This window comes from Dasypus novemcinctus, chromosome 17 (genome assembly GCF_030445035.2).
Source record: "Dasypus novemcinctus isolate mDasNov1 chromosome 17, mDasNov1.1.hap2, whole genome shotgun sequence".
Lineage (NCBI taxonomy): Eukaryota > Metazoa > Chordata > Mammalia > Cingulata > Dasypodidae > Dasypus > Dasypus novemcinctus.
The window spans coordinates 79,760,627-79,779,058 of NC_080689.1; the positions used below are offsets into that span (position 1 = coordinate 79,760,627).

The following is an 18,432-nucleotide window of genomic DNA, read 5'->3' on the forward strand; positions in this document are numbered from 1 at the left end:
CCAGAGCCATTGGCCTAAGAGGGAAGGTGGCTGGGAGCGGCTGCTGAGATGGGGGAGAAGGTGTTAACAGGTAGAGCTGAACACAAGCTTTACCTATAACTCAGTGTTCTCTCCCTCATCTCTGAATCCCATTTCCTTGTGGCTAAGGGGAGCCAAACACACCTGTGTGGCAGAGGGGACACAGCTTGGGCGCTGGTGTCACGAAACTCAGTGCCAGTGCTTGCTCCGACATTTGTGAGGTGTACCTGAGAGAGCACGCAGGCTCCCTGAGACTCGGTTTCATGTACTGTAGCATGGGGGGTGGGGGGTGGATAATAATACCTGTCTTGCAATAATCTAAACAATGAACAAGAGATTCAATTTTTAACAGCTTTATTGAAAGAGAATTGCGTACCATGAAATTCACCCTTTCAAGCATACAATGCTATTGTTTTTATAGTAGGATTCGCAGTTGTGCAGCCACCACCTTCATCTCATTTTTATCGCCTCAGAAATAACCCTCACTCCCCCCTCCCTCTCCTAAGAGATGTCTTTTTTTAACTATATACTACTGTATCCATTTTGATTAGTATGTGTAACAGCTGATCGTTGAGGCACAGTAGTCTGTTTATAACTAATATCACAATTACTTACCATTTAGTAAAAACCAGCTTGGAAACCATGTGAGCAGTGAACTCAGCCATGGAATATTAGAGACAAAGAGACCTAAAGAGCCCAGCAGTTTATTTTTCTCTCATACAGTAGCCGAGGCTGCCGCAGGCTCCAATGAGCTCCCTGCTCCTCGCCCAGTGTAAGTCACGGCCTTTTCCCTCCGGAGGGAAAACGTCAGCTAGAGCTCCCGCCGTCGTGTCCTTTGTCCGAATGAGAGGCTGAAGAGGGGATGCAGGTTGCCTGCGACTGGTGTTCAAGGCAGGGTCTCAGAAGCTGCCCCATACGTCCGCTAGCTCAGGAGAGCTCGCTGAGTTGGTCAGCCTTGCCTCGCTGTGTGGGCACATGCCAAGGAAGCCTGGGAAAGTGGCCCTGTTCCAAAGAACCAGTTAAAAAACGGGGGTGGCGTTACTAGGAAAAAAATGGGAGAACAGGTGTTAATGGATGCATCAGTTCAGGAAAGTTTAATAATTCTGCATAACAAACCACCCCACAATTCAACGGCCTCCAGCAGTAACCGTTCCCTTTTGTTGCTCTCAGGTCTTCGAGTTGGCTGGAGAGGCTCTGCTGAAGGCTACAGGTCTGCCGGGCTTGGCTCAAGGCTTGCGGGTGGACTCCCGTACAGCCGTCTTCCTACTTCCTTGGACCAGTATTACAAGGGCATATTCTTCTCCTGGCCAATGGCAGGAAGCTGAGCAGGAGGACACGGCATCTCTTGAGGCCTCCTGAGACACTCCAGGCCCTACTCCACTGACCATGGCCAGTCACATGGCCAAGTCAACATCGATGGTGGGAAGCAGCACTGCAAACCCACAGGGCTCCCCCGAGAAACAGAGCCCGCAGATCAGATGCATCCGTAAACAGTAAGAAATGTGTTATAGGGATTGTCTCATGCCACCACGGAGATTGGCAAATCCAGTTTCCTCGGGGCAGGCTGCAGGTCGGGACCTCCAGTGGCAGTTGCGATGAATCCTCCAAGGGAAGCTGGCTGGCTGAAGCCTCCCTCCTGACTGCTGAAATCCTCTGGTCTTCCTTTAAGGCCTTCAACAGATTGCTGAAGGCGATCTCCTTGGTTGGTTGTAGAGGCAATAAACTGGCTAATGATTTAAATCCATGAGATACCAGTAACAATCAGGCCAGTGAGTGACCAAACCACTGGACACCATCACCCAGGCAAGGTGACACATGCGCGTAACCATCACATATGGCCAAGAGAGCGAGTGTAAAATTCTAATATAGGGAAGGCCTGAAACCTGGTGCGCAATGATTCATTCTACTACAGAGGATGACTGCTATTTCCAGGAAATGCAAGTATCAGTAGTTTTGTTCCCCCCAAGATCTCCCAGGGACTATCATTCTTGCTGTTCCTACAACTGCAGTTTTCTGGTCTAGCTTCCCACTTCTGATGACCCCGCTTTCCAGGTGGGGACCCTGCTTTCCAGGTGGGGACCCCGCTTTCCGGGTGGGGTCCCCGCTTTCCGGGTGGGGACCCCGCTTTCCAGGTGGGGCATTAAGCCAGCCCTCACATAGGCCTTCTCGGCCACAGAGGCTTGTTCCCAGCCCCCCAGGCCCTCACGTCCATTTCCTGGGTGGCCTTGCCAACAGAAGCAGGACCTCCGGGGAGCTTGGGACTCCTCCCTGTGGGACCACTCCCCACTCTCAAGGGTCCCTCCAAGGAACCTTCCTCTGCCCCAAACACAGCAGCTTCCTCATGTGTCTCCTTCCTGCAGTCTGGCCCCATGCTACATCTAGAAAGGAGGGAGACCCAAAACCTTTGAGTCACAGAAAAACCTGTTTATCTTCCCTGGGGAAAAGCAGTGAAAATTGGCAATTCAGGTTAGCTTTTCAAAGCGGTCACCTTTCCGTAGCTTACCTTCTCAATGTCACTCTGTTAAAGTATAACAGTTTGAGCCTTCGGGAAACTTTCCCAAAGGTTTCATGAACATTTTGATGCAATCAGCCGTCTGTGTATCTCAGTACTGCCACTTTGTTTAGTCCACTTCCATTCAGAATGCGAGCAGGCATTTTCCTGGAGACAGCCCAAAGTTCGCACCAATTACGAAACCTTCTCAGGAGTTGGTTAATACAGCCAGTGACACAGCTGTTTTCTGTAAGAACTATGACCTTATCACTCTCTCTGCATGAAGTTTGTTTTTGTGTGGTCTTTGTCCAGCATAAAAAACTTAAGCTAATTTCTAAGCCTCCTTTCAGGAAAGTGACATAAGAAACAAAACAAACAAAAAACAGGCCACAAGCTTCCAATACATTTAAACATACACCTCTGTTATGACTCCAGAATTCCATGCCTAGATATTTACCCAATACAAATAGAAAATGTGTATTTACTCAAAGGATTGTGCATAAATGGTCATAGCGGCTTTAATCTTAATAGCCAAAAACTGGCAACAACCCAAATGTCTATCAACAGATGAATGGAAAGACAAATTGTGAAATATCCATCTAGTGGAGAACTATTAAGCAACAAAGAAGAAGGACCACTGGTACACACAGCATACATGAATCTCACAGATATTAAGCAGTTTGAGATTATTTACGAACCGCCAAAGATAAAGATTATGATTATAAATGAATCTATTCTTCTGGGTGTGATACCCTTTGATATATTAAATTCAGTCAAGGGAACTTTGATTAGATTACCTAAGATTGCTTTGAGGGCTCTTTTATTTGATCACATCAGTAAGGCGTGACTCAGGTTAAGTGCCCATCCTACTGGTGGTTCTGATATAAATGAACACTCACACAGACAGAGAGAGCTTTGTCATTTTTTAATCCTGCCATGTGACAGAAAGGAGAAGCCTCAAATGGAGAAATGGACCATTTGCCTGAGAGCTTACAAGCTGACGTTGGGAAGAGAGCTGAGTCTGAGCTGCCCTGAGACACGCCCTATGCCAGCCCACAGCTGAGATCAGGAAGAAGTGGAGGAACTGAGCCTGAGAGAGGAATCCCAGAGGGGAAGGCTGAAACCCCACTGAGATCGCCCACCATCTGGCTTCCACATGTGGCAGCTGACTTTGGTGAGAAATTACCTCTTACGGTTGGATTTCCACAGCCTTGGGACTGTAAGTTTCCCCCCAAATAAATATACTTTGTAAAAGTCATAAGATTTCTGGTTCTTTGCATCAGCACCCCTTTGATGGATTAATACATAGGCTGAGTAAAAGAAGCCAGACACAAAAGATTATATCCTATATGATTCCATGCATAATAGATGACACTCTACAAAAGACAAAACCAATTTATGATAGATATCAGAACAGTTGGGATTGATTGGAAAAGGGCAAGAAGGAATTTTCTAGCTGATGGAAATGTATGTTTTGATTGGCATGGTAGTTACACAGCAGTATACACTTGTCAAAACACATCAAACTTTAGACCTTAAATTTGAGCATTTTACTGTGTATAGATTATATCTCATATATATATATATATAAAATCAGGCCATTTCTTCCAATATCCAAGCAACAAACCTAGGAGACCAGTGTCCTGAATGTTAATGAAGACACAGGGGACTTTTCAAGCTGGAGAGGTGGTTTGTTTCAGGTGGGCCACCAGGCAACGTTTTCACTTTTTTTTTTTTAAAGATTTATTTATGCCGCCCCCCCTTGTTATCTGCGCTCGCTGTCTGCTCTCTGTGTCCATTCACTGTGTGCTCTGTGTGTCTGCTCGTCTTCTCTTTAGGGGGCACTGTGATCCAAACCTGGAACCCCCCATGTGGGAGAAAGGTGCTCAATTGCTTGAGCCACCTCAGCTCCCTGTTTTTGTTGTGTCTCGGGGTCTTTCCTCTTTGTGTCTATTTGTTGCGTCAGCTTGCTGCGCCTGCCCTTTGCACCCCCTCGCTCTCTTGCTCATCTTCTCCAGGAAGCCCTGGGAACTGAATCCGGGACCTCCCATGTGGTAAGTGGGAGCTCAGTCACTCGAGCCACATCTGCTTCCCCAGAATTTTCATTTTGTGTCACCGGTTAACCACTTACGAAGGGATTTTCTGAAAATGGAGCATGAGACCCATCTCACTAGACGCTTAAAATAATTTCGCAAGTGGATCTCGGGTTCTGCTCCGTCAATCCAAAAGTCATGACGGGAGGCTTTTACGTCGTGAGGCGCCCCTGAGGAGGAGGGGCTGTCCGAGCCCTCAGACCTGGAGTCTGAAGAGATCGCGACACGTTGGCCAGACAGAGCACCCCTCCAGCCCGGGGTGAAACGGGAGATTCCAAAGGCGCCGTAGAGCTCAAGGAGCCCGCAGATCTGTTAGAAGGAGCTCAGGAGGGCTGGGGTTCGAATTTGTCCTTCCAAGAACCTATACTGGTCAACACATCCACCCAGGGCCCTCCCTGCCTCGGCTCAGCAACGGAGGAGGGTGACACGAGCTTGGGCAAGGCAACGGCTGCTTCTCTTCCAGTCCACGCTGGGCCTCTGGCTCCCAGGACTGGACGTCACTGACCCAAATCCTTTAATCTCCATGCTTCTGCCCTTGCCAGGAAGAGCAAAAACGCCCCTTGCGCCGACGGCCTCCCTTTGTTTGATGTGCTTTTCCCGACATGTTCCATTGGGCAAGCTTTTTTGGCACAGAGCTACGGTGGGAAAAAAACACAAAAACACACCTGGCCCATACCCCTCACCGGGAGCCGCAGAAGAAACCGAGGAGCCCCTTCTCCTGTTTCTGTCCTCAGGATGCACTTCCGTCCCCCCGTGGAGGGGTGTGGCCTGTCCCGGTGGGCCCACAGTGGTGCTCTCCCACCCTCTCCTGTTTCTCCGCCCCGGCGGGTGCTGGGTGGTCCCAGCCAGTGTGGTCTCCTCTCCACTTGGTGATCTGGAGGATCACCCACAGTGCACCCGAGCCCTGGCTGAGGGGGGCACCCCTCCATTCTCTTCCAGGCATCGTCTTCTTGGTCTCAACCAGAACTCTTGCCTCAGCACCTTTGTTACACGCACATGCTGAAAACACAACCACACCTCCTCCTACAGCATAGACACACACACGCACCCCTCAGCTATGCCCGCACCCCCCCAGGCACAGCCCGTACACAAACACAGCACAAACACAGGCCCCAGGCGCACCCACACACAGGGTCGACAGTTGGGTGAGCCAGGAACTGAGCCGGCACCCAGCGTCTGTCCTCCCCCCGCCTGGAGGGCTCCTCGAACCCCAGGTCCAAGGGAGATGCGGCAAGGGGCTGATTCCATCGCCCCAGCGCTTTGCTGATACCCACACTGAGGCCAGTTCAGGCGGCCAGCAGAAAAGCCCTCCAGACCTTCCGCCCACTCCAGTTCCAAAGAACCTGCCACTTCAGGGAACTTGCTGGCACAGCCAACAATGCTCGCAGCTGCGACGCACCGGGATGGCGTCGTCCGTGGGAAAATACTGAAATACTTCTGTGTAAGTTGACAAACAGCTGTTGTCCTGACCCTCTGCTGCTCCGGCCTCTTCCCAGGGCCTCCCCAGGACCCAGCAACTAAAGGGTTAATGCTTCGTCTGTCCAGGGAATCCCGGAGGACTCCCTGGGGGAATGGGCGTAAAGGAACTGCTTTGAGGGGGAATGGGCGTAAAGGAACTGCTTTGAGGTCTGAGGTCTTTTGGAATTGCCAAACAGTGTTTTTTTTTAAAAGACTTATTTTATTTCTCCCCACTTCCGCCATTGTCTGCTCTCTGTGTCCATTCGCTGTGTGTTCTTCTGTGTCTGCTTGGACTCTCATTAGGTGGCTCTGGGAACTGATCCTGGGACCTTCCGGAGTGGGAGAGAGGCGATTACTCTCTTGCGCCACCTCAGCTCGCCTGCTATGTCTTCTTATTTCCTCTCCTCTGTCTCTAGCTGCGTCACCTTGCTGCGCCAGCTCTCCGCATCGGCCGGCACTCCTGCGCGGGGCGGCCTTCTTGTGCAGGATGGCATACCCACGCAGGGCGGCACTCCTGCACAGGGTGACACTCCTGCATGGGCCGCCACCCCGCGTGGGCCAGCTTGCCCTCGCCAGGAGGCCCTGGGCATTGAACCCTGGCCCTCCCGTATGGTAGACGGGAGCCCAATTGGTTGAGCCACATCCGCTTCCCTGTTTTGTTTTTAAAAGTTTGAGTTAAGGCTCTTTTGTAGTTGGCCAAAAGGGTGCTGATGCAAAATACCAGAACTCTGTGGGCTTTTATAAAGGGTATTTATGTGGGGTAGAAGCTCACAATCAAGGCCCTGAAGAGTCCAGCTCAAGGCACTCCACGAGGTCCTGTCTCACCCAGAGCCTGCGGCTGCATGCTGGTACAGGCGACGTCTGCGAGGGCTCAGGCTTCCTCCGCTGCCCAGGGCTCCGTGGCCCGGCTTCTCCTAAACTCAGCCGCAGCTGGGACAAGTCTCAGCTCTCTCCCAGAACTTGTTTTTCTCCAGGCTCGGCTGCCCTGCTCTCTCCACGAGGCCAGCTGTAAACCCTCAGGCGACGGCTCGTCTTCCTCCCGGGGCCTCTGCCGTGTCCCATGGAGCCTTCTCTCCTCCCGTCCTGCTTCTCTGTGTGCTTCCTTCCCGGGCTCCAGGATCAAAACTGCAACGTTCTCATCTGCCTGGTCATTTTCTCTGGGAGTTCTCGCCCACCAAGGGGCGGGGACTCAACGTCCTACTGACATGCCCAATCAAAGGCTTAATCATAATTTAATCAAGGAAGAGTGAAACCCCTGAGTCCAGTACCATCTAATGTACCCAGAGGGACAGACCGGTTTACAAACATAATCCAATATCTAATTTTGGAATTCATAAATAATATCAAACTGCTGCAAGCCCCTCCTGGGCGAATGGGCCATAGCTGGAGGCCCTACAGGGTATGCCCGGTTAGTGGCTGTGGACTGGGCAACCAAGAGGGCCTGGGCCAGCCAGGCGGGTCTGACCCGGGGCTGGGGAAGGTTCCAGGAGGCCCCCAGTCCAGCAGATCTGGGGGATGAAGCGACAGCAGCGGGTGGATTCCAGGCGGCAGCAGCAGCGGGGTACATGTGTGCTTCATGCACGAATTTAGGAGCCAGGAGCCTGGGGGGCAGACCCCCCTGCACCGGGTGCAGCCAGGCCACGCTGCAGGAACAGGGGCCGTGCTGACTCCGAGTCACCTAAAGAGGAAGTGACTCCTTAGTTCCCAGCCACAAGCCTGGACGTGGGGTCAGCCACGCAGGTTAGGCCGTGGCAAGTTCAGCCCAGGCCTCCAGCTAACAGGCGGGATGTAACAAGGCTGTTAGGATCCAGAGTGAAGGGTTTACAAGGGGGACGTGCAGACCTGCTCAAGAGCACAGGGGAAGGACACGGACTCAGGCACAGTGGATCCAACAAGCGCCTCCCAGAGGCGGCGCATCCTCAGCTGACACCCGAAGAGTAAGCGAAGGTTGTTCCAGGGAAGCTGACGTGGCTCAACGGATAGAGCATCCACTCACCATACAAGAGGTCCAGGGTTCAAACCCAGGGCCTCCTGACCCGTGTGATGAGCTGGCCCACGCTCAGTGCTGATGCACGCAAGGAGTGCTGTGCCACACAGGGGCAAGGAAAAAAAGTACAGGAGTGGCGCCGCACACGTGGAGAGTTGATGCAGCAAGATGACGCAACAAAAAGAGACACAGATTTCCGGTGCCTCTGACAAGAATACAAGCAGACACAGAAGAACACACAGTGAATGGACACAGAGAGCAGACACTAGGGGAGGGAGGGAGAGAAATAAATAAAAGTAAATCCTTAAAAAAAAAGTTGTTCCAGGGAAGGATGGGGAGGTAAGTGAGCCGGAAGAAGGAACAGCATGTGCCAAGACCCAGCGGCAGTGACCAAACCTATAAAACAGAATCACTGTAGTGTTTACCTCCAAAGGAAGCTGGAGCAGATAACGCAGGCGACACATCCAGAACAGCCTGGCACGTGAGTGCCGTCACTTCCCATCGTCGTTATGGGCTGAGGCCCTGAAATCCCTCCAGCAGGTCCAGGGTCCGAGAGTGGGGGCGGGGGCCGGGGCTGCAGGTGGGGTAGTCAGAGCTAGTCAGGGGGCTGTTGCCCGTAGAGAAACGCTCAGACATCAGACAAAAACAAAAACAAACAAATCTCTCCCCACGGCCTCCCCGTGTTATAATCACCAGGCTAATCACAGTTCTCTTTGCAATGTGGTCACCGCGCAACTGCCTGCCAAAGTATTAAAACTTACCCTGGAAAAGGAAGCAATGGCTCTCTTTAAAAAACAAAAACAAAAACCTTTTACAGTATTTGGAAATAATCTCAAATTTACACAACAGTTGCAGAAATAATTCAAAGCTCATATAGAGAACTCTCAAATATTCAGACCCACCAACTTTTAGCATTTGGCCGTATTTGCCCGCCCTCCCTCTCTCCCTTCCTTCCTCTCCTTCCCTCCCTCTATCTCTTCAAAATCCTAGGTTGCTCGGCTGGGGCTGGGGGAGCAAGGGAGCGAGTGCGGGAAGGCTGCAGGTTGCTGCTCGGGACACGGGGATGTTTTAGGAAGGGAAGGTGGTGCGGGCACCGCAACAGTGTGAATGTGATTAATCCCACTGCATGGTCGGCTTGGGAGGGGTTGGGATGGGAAAGCTTATGTTGTATGTATGTTCCCACAATTTAACAAAAAAGATCAATGAAAGAGACAATAACAATTAAATGCAACATGCAATTCTGGAAGGGAATTAACAAGGGAGGAGAAAAGACTCAAAAGGACACTATTGGGTCATATGAAAAAATTGGAATATAGACTGAGAGCTTTGTATCAATGTGCAATTTCTTGACCTTGATAATGCACTTCTGATGGTTACCTAAGTGGACACCCTTGTTCTTATGAAAGTACAGGTAGTATTAAGGTACAAAGAGTATGATGTATACAGGCTACACCCAAGTGTTCAGGAAATGGATTGATAAGTAGATATGCAAACAGATAGAGTGATAGATATAATGTTAATACAAATATGGCAAAATGTTGAAATTGGTGGATCAGGGAATGGGGCATAGGGATATGTTGAAGTTTTCTCTATGGGGTTTGCATTATTTTTGTAACTGTCTTGTAAGTTGGAAAGTGTTCCAAAGTATAAAGTTTAATTTTTTAAAGTTTAAGCTAGCCACTAGAAGAATAGTAAGATAAAAAAGGGAATGAGAGAAAAAAATTAATGAATTAAATTGTCAAGAAAAAGTCAAGAAAGGAGGGGAAAAAGAAATATTAAATGTAGCATAAATAGCACAAAAATGATGTAAAAATTAATCCTGATACAATTTTAATAAATGTAAATATATGAAAACTTGCAGTTAAAATATAAAGATTAACAGATAGGAATTTTTTAAAGATCCATCTATGGGGAGTGGATGTGGCTCAAGTAGTTGGGCCCCTGCCTCTCACATGGAGGCCCTGGGTTCAGTTCCCAGTGTCTCGTAAAGAAGATGAGCAGATGCAATGAACAGACACAATAAGCTGATACAATAAGCAAATGCACTAGCTGACACAATGAGCAGGGAGCAGATGTGGCTCAAGTGGTGGGGCACCCACCTCCCACGTGGGAGGTCCTGGATTCGGTTTCTGATGCCTCCTAAAGAAGATGAGCAGATGCAATGAGCAGACACAATGAGCTGGTGTAATGAGCAGATGCAGTGAGCAGGCATAATGAGCAGGGAGTGGATGTGGCTCAAGCAGCTGGGAGCCCACCTCCCACATGGGAGGTCCCAGGTTCAGTTACCAGTGCCTCCTAAAGAAGACAAGCAGACACAATGAGAATATAATGAGCAGACACAATGAGCAGCACAACGAGCACAGGCAGTTAGCACAAACAGTGAGTGGAAACAACAGGCAGACAAGGCAGCCAACTCTGGGGTGGGGATGGGGGTATAAAATAAAATAGTAAAAAAAAAAATCCAGCTGTATGTTGTTTATAAGAGAAAGCCAAAACATAGTAACAGTGAAAAGTTAAAATTAAAAGCATGGATAATGATACACTAGGCAAGCTCTATCAAAAGAACGTTGGTGCAGCTATACTGGTAACAGATGAAATAGACTTTAAGGTTAAAAATTATTACTAATAACAATCAGTTACATATGTTGATAAAAAATTTACTTCATAGGAAGATTTAAAAATTCCAAAATTGCATATACTTACAAACAAATCTTCAAAATATAGAGAGCAAAAGTAACAAAAGGACAAGGAGAAACTGACTTTTATAATGGAAGATTTAAATACAACTCTCTGTAATTTACAGACCAAATAGATTTTTAAAATCAATAAGGAGATCAATGATTTGAACAACACAGTGTTTGACTTACATAGAACTATGCATTAATCAAATTAAGAAAACATTCTTTTCAAGTACCTAAGGAAAATTTTACAAAAATTGACCACAGGAGAACCAGCAAGATGGTGGTGGAGTGAGGAGCTCCTAGAGTCAGCTTCTGCCACAGGGCAGTTAGCAAACACCCAGAGCTCTCTGGAGCTGCTGGGGCACCTGTTTGGGGGCTCCAGGAGACCAGAAGAGCATCCTGCAACATCCTTGAGGGAGTGGAAGGAGGAGACGCCCGTCTGCAGAGGAGACTCATAAGTAGAGGCTCCACACTCCGGAGGCTGGTGACCGTCCTCCACTGGAGGCACAAGCCGCCTCGGGAGCTGTTCCACGGCTGGAATTGAAAGCTCCACTTCCCCAAAACAGGGAGGAAGAGACGTTTGGGCACCAATTTCAGCTATTGATGAGGAAACTCAGTGGGCTACAGTATAATCCTGAGAACAGCTAAGGTTTGAGCCTGTCCAAGTCAGAAAGAGGCCAGGAGCCGCCACCTGAACTCCACACCTGGCACAAGGGGAAGTGGGGTGGACTGAGGATCCCAGTGCAGGTGGAGACCGGCTTCTTCCCATCCAGGTCAGATTGCAGGTCTAGCCTAGGCCCCAGTGCCACCTCCAGCAGGGAGGAAGCTGCCAGGACCTGCGCCAGCCTCTCCGGGAAATTACCGGCCAAGGCGTGGAGGCCAGTGATTATCCTTCTCTGGTGGCACAAGTCACCCCAGGAGCTGTTCTGTGATGGGAATTGGAAGCTCCATTTCCCAGAAACAGGGGAGGAGGAGATGGTTGGCTGCCAATTTCAGCTACTGATTGGTAGAATTGGCTGGCTAAGAGATAACCCTGGGAACAGGGGGCTGAGAACCAGCCCAAGTCAGAAACAGGCAGTAGCCGCCATTCTGACTCCACCCTTGCCTGAGGGGAAGCCGGGCTGAATGACACTCTCAGTGTCGGCAGGAACCAGTTTCCTTCTCGCAGATCAGCCTGCAGCCCGCCTAGGCTTCAGCCCAACCTCTGGTAGACAGGAGGCTGAGGAGCCCTGCACCAGCCTATACAGGTAACTGCAGGTAACTTTGGCTGACATAGACTGAAAATCAGAAGTCTACCAGGGCAACTGCGGTCATCTTAGACCTGCACTGCACCAATTGCTGCCCACACCTGCAGCTCCATCCCTGCCCAGGTAGGGGAGAAAGGGATGTGAAGCTCCATCAGTCTCTCTGGGCAACTACAGTCTAGGCCTGTACTTGGATTATTCCACATAGCTGTGACTCTGTCCCTACCCCTGGCAAAGGAGAAAGTTGGACGAAGCTTCATTGGTCCCTGGTGCAATGAGGGCAGCTTGAGCCACAGCTTACAGCACCAACTACATGCTTGGCTCCTACCGTGCAACCAGCAAGGGAGGAAGGATAGGAAGTCCTAAACTAAAGAGAAAAACTGCACCCAAAATAAATACTCTAGTAAGCCAGATGCGAAGACACCAATAAAAAATTACAATCCACACCCAGAAACAGGAAGCTATGGTCCAGTTAAAGGAACAAGATAAGCCTCCAGATGACATAAAGGAGTTGAAACAACTAATTACAGATGTTCAAACAAATCTCCTTAATAAATTCAATGAGATGGCTAAAAGCATACATAGAAAAATAGCAGATCTTATGGGAATGAAAAGTGCAATCAATGAAATTAAAAAAACATTGGAATCATATAATAGCAGATTTGAGGAGGCAGAAGAAAGGATTGGAGAGCTTGAAGAAATGGCCTCTGAAAGTGAAGATACAAAAGAACAGATAAAGAAAAGAATGGAAAAAATTGAACAAGGTCTTAGGGAACTAAATGACAGCAAAAGGCATGCAAACATCCAGGTCATGGGTGTCCCAGAAGGAGAAGAGAAGGGAAAAGGGGCAGAAGGAATATCTGAAGAAATAATGGTAGAAAATTTCCCAACCCTGTTGAAGGACATAGATATCACTGTCCAAGAAGCATAACATACTCCCATTCGAAAAAATCCAAATAGACCAACTCCAAGACACATACTCATCAGAATGTCAAAGGCCAAAGACAAAGAGAGAATTCTGAGAACAACAAGAGAAAAGCAATGTATAACATATAAGGGATATCCAATAAGATTAAGTGCTGACTTCTCACCAGAAACCATGGAGGCAAGAAGACAGTGGTCTGATATATCTTAGATACTACAAGAGAAAAACTTCCAGCCAAGAATCTTATATCCAGCAAGACTGTCTTTAAAAAATGAGGGCAAAATTAGAATATTCACAGATAAACAGGAACTAAGAGAATTTCTAAGCAAGAGACCAGATTTTCAGGAAATACTAAAGGGTGTGCTAGAGCCTTCAAAGAAAAGACAGGAGAGAGGGGCCTGGAAGAGAGTCTAGAAATGAAGATTAGATCAATAAAAGTAACTAAAAGTGTCAAAGGAGTGGTGAAAATAAAATATAACAGATAAAACTCTAATAGGAATAAACTTAACCAATGATGTAAAGCAGTTGTATACAGAAAACTGCAGCTCAATGTTAAAACAAATTTAAAAAGCCCTAAATAACTGGAAGACAAATCCATGCTCATGGATTGGAAGACTAAATATCATTAAGATGTCAATTCTACTCAAATTGATATATATATTTAATGCAATCCTGATAAAATTTCCACCAGCATTAAAGAAAAAATTGAAAACACGATCATTAAATTTATTTGGAAGGGTAAGGAGTCTTGAATAGCAAGAAACATCATAAAAAGGAAAAGTGAACCCTCATCTCCAGACTTTAAATCATAATACCCTCCTATAGTGGTAAAAACGGCATGGTACTGGCCTAAAGACAGACACAATAGACCAATGGAACCAAATTTATGGTTCAGAAACAGACCCTCACAGGTATGGTCAAGTGATTTTTGACTAGCCTGTCAAACTCACACAGCTCAATCAGAACAATCTATTAACAAATGGTGCTGAAAGAATTGGACATCCACAGCTGAAAGAAGGGAAGAGGACCCCATCTCACACCTTATCCAAAAACTAACTTAAAGTGGATCAAAAAGCTAAAAATAAAAGCAAGAACCATAAAACTTCTAGAAGAAATTACTGAAAAATATCTTCAAGACCTGGTGGTAGGTGGTGGATTCTTAAAGGAGATTAGAGAAGGACTGAGTGGACTACTGATGTTTAATGTATGTAGAAGTTTTAATTAGCTTTACTGTAAAATTGTGGAAATGTATAGAGTGGATGGTAACACACAGTGAGTAACAGCTAGTTTATAAATGGGGACGTGACTGCAAATGGTAGTCTAGGTATGTAAATGCCAATTGACAGAATGCTAGAGAATAACCTAGGAACTGGGTAGCACCAGAAACCAAGAGGTGGCTGAGGATTGTGGTTGATGGTACAGATGCAAGAGTGTCCTTTGTTAGCTAGAACAAATGTATATCAGTACCGCAGGGTGTTGGGAATGTGGAGAAGCATGGGAAAAATACAGCTGGAGTGACCTGTGGACTGTGGTTAGTAGTAATAGTATAACATTCTTGCATCTATGCAAAAGATGTCCTGTGTCGATACTGAGGCAGTATGGAAAGTGTGAGCCAAATGTACACTATGGACATGGCAATAATCAGATGATATTATTTTATCTGTAGCAAATGACACACCACATTGTGGTGTATTGATAGAGGGGTGTTGTTTGGGAATTCTGCACATGTGCATGATTGTTTTATAATTTCTGTCATAAAAAATATATTTAAAAAATAATAATAGGGTGGGACGGGGGAAAAACACACCAAATGTAAGGTAAGAACTATGATTAGTAGTAAGATTTCGACAGTGTTCTTTCATAGTTTGTAACAAACGTCTCATGACGGTGCAAGGTGTTGGTGGAGGGCTGATGTATGGGACCCCTGTGTGATGTTATGCATGTTTGCTTTGTAAGTTCTCAACTTTTACTATACATTTAATTGTTTGTGTATGTCCATATATAAATGATATAAAGATAATAATCGAATTGGTTAGGGGAAAAATACTTTGTTTAGTAGTAATATTTTGACAATGCTCTTTAATTATTCGTTAAAAAGGTTTAAAAACAATGCAAGTTATTGGTGGTAGGGTGAGATGTTACATATGTTTGTTTAATGTTATATATGTTTGTTTTGTAAGTTCACAACTATTATCCATTTATTGTTTATGTATGTGTATGTATGAGTGATATATTTCAATAAATTAAAAAAAAGAAAAATTGAGCACATACTAGCACATAAACAAGTCTAAATAAGGGTCAAGAATTGGCATTCATACAGACCACATTCTCCAAGGAAAACAATGTAGTTAATCAGTAACAACAAAAAATCTTTATGTTTGAAAATGAAAACACATGTAAATAATTCAGGTCAAAGGAAAATTGATGGCCCAAGGCTCCTAACCTTTATGGTGTGAAATAACTGGTGAAAACCTCTGATGGGGGATGCCTGAAGAAATGGTATAGAGAAGAGTTTGCTCAGCTTGACATTGCTTGACCTTCTTCATCTTTCGGCATGTACTTTTATCTCCTGGAAATGAAGAAATATCACGAGTTCCACACCTGAGTCGGTGTGGCTTGGGGGACAAGAACAGTTATTAAAGCAATCTTAAACTAATCCTTAACTAATGAGGCAGAGGCAGAAGTTCAAGGTTGGTGGTGTCAAGGAGAACAGACGCTCCCCAGGAGTTTGCAGGAATTTTGGAAAGGATTTTGTTTCACACAAACATTCATTCACTTATTAAGTCATTCCGGAAATAAGCACTGAGTGCCTACCCTATGCCAGGTGTTGTGTTTGCCATTAGGGAAAATATAGCCTGGAGGAAAACAGGACCATCATAGATCAACAGAAATGTAAAATATTAAGCTTACCTTAGTCTTCTAGGCTAATTTATGCCTTAGGAATCTGGGCAATGTAACTGTCGAGACAAATGAGGCATGAGGGCTGACCTCGTACTTGGGTGGGTTTTGGACCTCTCAGCAGCTCCAATCTAACAAAGGACAAAGAGACAGCGTGGGTGGACGGATGGACAGATGGATGGAGGGAGAGTCAAACTCATTAGTCCATACTAGGAATGCTCAGGTAAGAGTTGAGGTCTCTGCCAGCGAAGAACAAGTTGGTAAAGAGGGCGAACCCTAGGGAGATGAATTTTGGTGACTCCTTGCTGTGTGTTCCGTTTCTCACACTGCCTATCACGCCTCTCCCAAACACACGGAGGAGCACACGCAGGTGCACACACACACACACACGCTGGCTGATACCCCCTGCCTTTGCCTGTGCAATTCTCTGGTCTGCAATACGCACACGTCCGTCCTTCACTCTCCTTGTCTTCTGGCTGTGTCCCCCTCCTTGTGGTGCCAGGTCCTTGATTTTGCTGTGAGCAGCCTCTTCTCTTCTCTCCCGCCCTCAGAGCATGAGGTTCACGCGGGGATGACCCTTTCCCTGACTTCAAAGGCGGGTATTCATAGGCCTGTTTCCATCGCCGGTGTTGGAGATCCACGCAGACTACTTACGCAAAAGTGGGATCCACTGATCCATGAGACTAGGAAGCTCAAGGAGCTGTCCCCGCCAGCCTCAAGCATGGCTGGCCCCAGGGAGCTACCAGGCCCTCAGGTTCTGGCTCTCCCTCCACTTCTTAGACAGGCTTTCATCTCCTTTGCCCCATTTTCCCAGAGGCGCTCACCTTTGGGAGAGGTGGGAGGGCCACTGCAGGCTTAGGGCCATCTTCCCAGCATAAAGAGGACTCACCCGGGGCTGATGTATCGATCCTGATTGGCCTTGCTTAGTCACATGCCCATAACTGGACCAATCAGCAGGGACCGGGAGATGGTGTCCTCTGATTGGCCGGCCTAGGCTGAGCCCTACCTCTTGGGAGCGAGAAATGGGATGGGGGTAGCTTGACTTCTAGACCTGCTAAGGCAGGAAGTCCCTCCTGGGAGGGAGCCTAGACAAACCGAATTGCCCTTTTTCCATCGCTGCAATCCCGCGAGTGCCCTGCCTAGCACAGTACAAGCAACCCCATGCACAGAAACTAAAAACCAAAACCACGCCTGGTGCCCGCGCCACCCGCAGGCCGCGGACCCCCAGGTGCTGTGCCGTCCTTCTGGTGGGGTCCAGAGCTGCCTTCCGCGGCCCTGACAGCCTATGGCTAGAAGAAGCCCCCAGCACCCCCGCCACCTGGGAAACAGGAACCCTCAATCTAGACTCTTGCCTGGCAGGGGCAGCACTGCCCGGGCTCTGTGGTCTAACGCTCTCCGGGCAGGGCTGGGCAGCACCCAGCGGTACAGGCCGTCCCTGGTCAGCCGGCCCACTGCCCCCTTCCTGCCAATTGCAAGGACAGCCCCACTCTAGAATTTTCCACTGCCACTGCTGAGAGGAGTTAAGGGAAGACTCTCTGTCTGGGGCAACTCTAATAACTACTTCCTCCTGGCGTAATTGCGGGACCTGGGCTTCTCCTGGGGGCTGAGTGATCGCAGGCCACTCTTTGCCAAGCTTGCGGCTCTGTAGAAATTTAACTTCCTCCCAATCTGTGCAAGCATCCGTTCTATTTGATTTTTACAAATTTTGTATACTAACTCCAGACATCTACTTCTGGCCGTGGTCCTTGAAGCAGACTTGCCCTGGTGGTTTCTGACACTCACCCCCAGCACTGCCCGCTTGGCCCAGGATTCCTTCTGGCCTGGAAACGGGAAGCAGGGACCATCTGCTCTCTGCCTCCAGTTGGCATCCCAGAGCAGGCTGGAAAGGAGAACTTACCAGCACTGGCACGGCCAGGCCAGGCGTGGAGCCAGCTGCGGGTCTGGACGGGTCCTGGGCTCCAGTGTTACCGTCAAGGCTCTGACTTTCTCCCAGGCCGCAGCTCTGCTTGTCTCGGCCCGGCCCCAAGCTCAGCTGACACTGTGTCCCAGCAGCCTCTCAGATTGGCCAATGGCAGAGAGAGCTTCTCTCTCCCCATATCAGCTGCAGGGACTTCCCTGGTTGGCCCAGCTGGAGTGGCAGGTCCATCTCTGCGGCCAGGCGGGTGGGGCGCTTCCGCAGGCCCACCCTGCGGTGAGGGTAGGAGGTGGGCTGAGCTCCAGGACGGACAGCTGTGTAGGGGTGATGGGCAGCAGAGGAGAAATTCTTCAGAGAAGAGAAGGAAAGGCCCAAGAGTGGCACAGGGTCTGAGAGTAACTCTGCTGGAGGGCTGCACGTTTACCGAAAGGGCCCTCCAACTCCACTCAGTTTCCTGATGACGAAACCAAGTCGGTGACGGAAAAGGCCAGAGCCTAGTGGAGCTCTCCAGGCCTGTGGAGGTCTGAAGCACGCCCCTGCTGCCCCTCAATGTTTCTCTGGTTTCTTTGGTGGCTTACTTTCCGGGGTTCTTGATTCCACAGTGGCTCTCTCTGCTCCACACCACTTGGCTTGCAGGGGTGCAGCTTGGACCTTCCTATGGCTTGTACAAAAGATTCCACTCGCACAAAGTGATCGGTGGCGATTTCCCAGGAAGGCGGGTT

At 48.3% G+C, this 18,432-nt stretch overlaps 1 long non-coding RNA gene across 2 annotated transcripts; it reads right to left on the reverse strand.

Moving 5' to 3' along the window:
* Window positions 1-355: 355 nt before the first annotated feature.
* On the reverse strand, window positions 356-17,909 carry LOC101431292 (uncharacterized). Of its 2 annotated transcripts, XR_001119061.3 has the most exons (6): window positions 17,693-17,909; window positions 15,808-15,926; window positions 15,341-15,466; window positions 8,473-8,621; window positions 2,522-2,677; window positions 356-1,059 (listed from the first exon to the last, which is right to left on the reverse strand). It is a non-coding gene; the product is annotated as an uncharacterized lncRNA (long non-coding RNA). The 2 variants fall into 2 exon arrangements; XR_009181236.2 differs by lacking the exon at window positions 2,522-2,677 and having other exon boundaries at window positions 17,693-17,905.
* Window positions 17,910-18,432: the final 523 nt, after the last annotated feature.